The sequence below is a fragment of the Mus caroli genome, chromosome 6 (genome assembly GCF_900094665.2).
Source record: "Mus caroli chromosome 6, CAROLI_EIJ_v1.1, whole genome shotgun sequence".
In the NCBI taxonomy this organism is placed as follows: domain Eukaryota; kingdom Metazoa; phylum Chordata; class Mammalia; order Rodentia; family Muridae; genus Mus; species Mus caroli.
Window position 1 is genome coordinate 82,198,740 of NC_034575.1, and position 4,782 is coordinate 82,203,521.

At 44.5% G+C, this 4,782-nt stretch overlaps 1 pseudogene; it reads left to right on the plus strand.

Annotated features, from left to right (window-relative positions):
* Positions 1 to 3,077: 3,077 nt before the first annotated feature.
* LOC110295682 overlaps positions 3,078 to 4,782 on the plus strand; it is a 2,627-nt pseudogene continuing 922 nt past the window's right edge.

The window sequence follows — 4,782 nt, forward strand, 5'->3', positions numbered from 1 at the left end:
ACAAAATCTCTTTTTGGAATTCAGGCAGCTAATTGCCTTGTGGTGTCAACCCTCTGTTGCAAGGAAAGCTGTGGGTATATAGCCGTTTAGGGTATGGTCTCTCTCTCTCTCTCTCTCTCCTTTCTTTGTTGTTGTTTTGTTGATTTGAGTTTTTGCTTTGAGACAGGGATTTGGGGTACCCAGACTGACTTCCAACTTCCTAAGTAACTGTACATGACTGTGACCTTCTGATCTTCCAGCCTCTACCTCCCTAGTGACATGCATCACCATACCAGGTTTCCTAATGCTGGGGTTAGAGCCCAGGGTACCACCTATGCTAGCCAATCACTTGACCAACTGAGTAGCATCCCTGGATCCCATTTCCCCACTCTGTAAGTGGAAATGGCATCTCCTCTGCTGACACCACTTTACATTCAGGATGCCAGCCAATCTTGTTCTGTCTCCATGAATGATCACTCTCCCGACTTCCTGGACAGTGGTTACCACGCCCCTTCTCCTGCTGCAAGCTCACTGTCAGCTGACAGATCGAAAGAACCTTTCACCATCCCCGCCATAGACACCTATCCACCTTGTGTACACTGCCTTCTCCCTGAGCTGGGATGAGTGGCTGCCATCAGAGGAGGGGCTGGCAGCCTTGTTTGCCCATCAGATCCTGGTACCCAGCTACCCCAGGACACTGCTCAGCAACCAAAACCTTATTGTCACTTTCTCATATTTTCTGGATCATTCACATTAGTTAATATTTATAAAATATATTCAATCAAAAGATACCAANTGTTGCGTTCTTATCTTCCTTGGCTACTGAGAGTTGTCTGTTCATAGTCCTCCCATTNTTCTTGAATTCAATCAGACCTGGATAAACTCAGCCCTCTGACTCAACAGAACTGTGCAGACGAACAATGGTCCCTGAGTCACTGGGTCTGAACTTATTTCTCAGTCCTCACTTTAGTGGGTCATNCATCTTCATTTGCCCAGACAGCCCTAGTCTATGTCCATGTCTTTGCATAATTAAGGATGCTTTCTTTTGATCTCAATAGTGTCACACAAACAATATTGTTTATTATCCTCTGTCCCTAGCAGGTGACACACTTGATTGACTGGTTGTGCATGTTGGGGTGTATATGTGCCACAGCATGTGTGTGGAGATCAAAAAGCGACTTGGAGGAATTGGTTCATCCTTCTACCATATGTGACCAGGGAATGNAGCTAGGGCTCGGTGGAAGCACCTCTACTCCCTGAACCATCTTACCCACGCAGTTCTNTCTCCCATAACACATCATCTTCCATTTGGCCTCTGGACACCTCTTCCTTACCTTCTCCTCCTCATCACTGTAAAGCCCTAGAGACTAATGGTACAGGATGTGCCTCCTCCAGCCTCACCTGTTGGGTGGCATTCACTACTATGTTTAGTTCTGTGATTACGCGATTAATGTATTTACCAACTGTCACCACAAAAGCAACACACAGCAAAGAGACCTAAAATTCCCGTGACTTATAACCACAGTAATTTGTTTCTGTGTGNGGGGCAAGCTGGGCAGGCTAAGCAGGTTGATGTGCAGGCACCAGCGTGGCACAGGGTTGCCTTTGTGTGTCCCAGGATGGATGGGCTTTGCTTGGACTGCTTTGCATACCTCAGCCTCCCGCTTCTCCCTCGTCATGTAATAGCACCCGAGAGACCGCACCACACTCTTTAATGTGCATCCACTCAGACAGATACCTGAGGCCCACCTCCATGTCCTCTTCACTGACGAATGAGGATGAGTTGTAGATCAGCTGTCTTTCTTGACAAAATACTTTTAAAAAGCAACTTAAGGGAGAGAAGATTGATTTGGACTATTCCAGTGAGACTGTGTATCAGAGGCCTCTACAGGCTGCATGTTCTGTGCCGATGAGCTAGCCCAGCAGGTAAATGGGCTTGCTGCCGAGCCTGATGTGAGTTAGATCCCCAGAACCCAGAGTTCAGCTCCCACAAATTATTCTCTCACTTACACACATGTCATGGTGCACAGACATACATGTATGTGCATATGCACACACACATACAATAAATTTCAACAATTTTAATTTGTATAATTTATATTCTCAGAATGATGGCATTTCATTCTATGGCCATTTACAGAAATGGAGATCAGGGCTGGAGAGGTGGCTCAGTAGATAAGAGCATTTGCTGCTCTCCCAAAGGACTCAGGTTTGATTCTCAGCAACCCCATGGCAGCACACAACTGCCTGTAACGCCAGGTCTAGAGAATCTGATGCCATCTCGAGCTTCTGTGGGCACCAGGCACACACACACACACACACACACACCCGAGTGTATTTACATGCACTCATACACATAAAATAATAATTAAAATTTTCCAAATTATCAAAAGAAATGAAGGTGGACCTCAGAGGTCTCCTTCATGCGTTTCTCCTTCTCCTCCCCAGTATAAGGACTGAACCTGGGGACCCACAACAGCCAAGTCTTCTACCAAGTGACCGTCATCCCCAGACCTCTTGAGATTTACTTAGTCTTTTAGACTCTATTCCTGCAGTCTCCTGGCCAGCAGATGATGCCCTCCTCCTGCCAGGCTCCTGAGGGAAGAACGCTCCAGACTCTAGGGAGCTCTGATCTGAGAACTGGGAATTCTTTGTCCTGGGTTCTGGCGATCCCGGTTCTCCAACAGGCACCTGTTGGGCTGGCATTTCCTGGCAAGCACCCGTGGCAGCGTATCTCTTTGTTGGCTGACTTTGGATTAAAGGGAGGTTTGTTGCTTCACGGCCAGGTATGCTGGGACTTAGCTCAGAGGAGAGAAGGGTGAAAACAAGCTCTTGAGCAACTTGGACTAATAGAGTCTTAATTAGTAAAGTGCATTTAACTTTTGCACTGCCAACCCAAACAGGCCGGTGTAGGCAGAAATTTTTTTGCAACCTACTTTTAATAAGGGTTCAACCACTCCTCTAGCCAACCATGCAACAGCGGTAGTGAAGAGAAAAGTTATTAGGATATGGGAGAAGTGGACCTGTTCANCGATAGTTCTTTGGGAGCAAGCTCAATCTTCTTTGGCAGCAGTTCAGTCCTGTAGCAAACACCAACTATGACTCAGCGGCTGCAGACCAGTTCTCCAGGCAGGCAGACACCACACACGAATCAGCAGCTACAGTCCTGTCCTTTTGGTAGGCAGACATCAGACACAAACCAGCAGCTGTAGTTCAATCCTGAAGGAACTGTTAGGCTCTCCAACCAGCCTGAGGTGAGACCTTGGAAGCAGCAAGCTGCCACAGGAACCTCCCAAGCAGTCCTTGGGTGAGATTCTCTCAATGGCAGCATTATCATATGTTGAGCTCAACAATGCTATGTAAGGCGCACCGATACGCGTGTGTCATTATCTAAGAATAGTGAGTGAGACAGAGCAAACCAAACCAATGCTCAGTGCCTGTCTCTCACTGTCGGTGGGGTCATATTTATACTCCTTTATCCTGGGTCATTTTATGTGTTTGCTTTAGCAAGATGTCCTTTCACCTGTGTGCCCCAGCAAACCATCATCTGACATAACTAACTTTCCAAAGAAATGTGAAGTTTCCACTTCACATTCCTCTTTCTGTCCAAGAATTATCCTTAAGATGGTCATTAGCAATCTGTATACAATAGAAATAATTGTAAGAACCATCACATTTTCAATAAATGGAAGATGTACAATACAGTCAAATAATCTAAGAAAACAACCTTATATACAATACTTCAAACAAAACAACTTTAAAATTCCATCAATATACAATACTTCAAACAAAACTACTTTAAGTTTTTATCAATCCCTGATCATAACCAGTAATAATCTTCCATCCTAGATGATAACAATTATAATACAGGAGTATCTTCCAGATCACCTCTAATTTCCTTATTTGCTGTTCCTAAAATTTCATGGATACTAATTTGAGTGCCCCATTGTTGTAAGATCGCTTTCCCATAAGCTTATTGGTATGTCAGCCTCAACTTCCCCGTTTGCTCTTCGGGTCCCACACAGGTATTCCATCAGATACTTAGTCTTATTCGTGATAATTTACCAATTCCTATAAATTGTGTTTAAACCTTCTGAGGTGGCCAATCTGGATTCCAAGACTTTTGGGAAAGTATACTAACATCAGCTCCTGTATCTACCAACCATTCTATGCCCACACCATTCATTTGTACCATTCATTTGGGTCTCTGATCATTGCCAATTGTTTTCCAGAACACATGTCTCCCAGTGCTCCCAAAGGCCCCTGTTCGTTCAATGGGAGCAGCATTGCCCTTGATATAAGGAAATAACGACAATTGAACAATTTTATCCCCTGCTTCAATTTGCATCTCCTTTTTCACATTTGCCATGATTTTTATTTCTTCCTTGCTATCCCTATCAACTATATCTGTACAGACAATAAATCCTTGAGAAGTTAATCCATTTCTTCCCAAGATTATTCTGCCTGTCCCTGAAGGTGAAGAACCATACACAAACCAGTGGTTAACTTATAACATTCAACCTTTGGGGATAATGTAAGAGAGTTATCTGTGGCCAGATCTGTAACATGGATAAGATCAAAAATACCTAATTTCCTTGCCTTCTTGGTACCTCCTGAATTGACTCCTGTCTGGAATTGGAGTGCTCTGTTTCCTGGCTCCAGACTTGCCTGAGAAGGAGAGGAGAGAAAGAGACACCTGGAAACTGACTCTGCTGTTACCAAAGGAGCCTGCTCAACTTTGATCTTCCAAAATTTACTTCCTGGGCTATGGGAGATGTCTGCAAATTAAAAATGCAAACAACA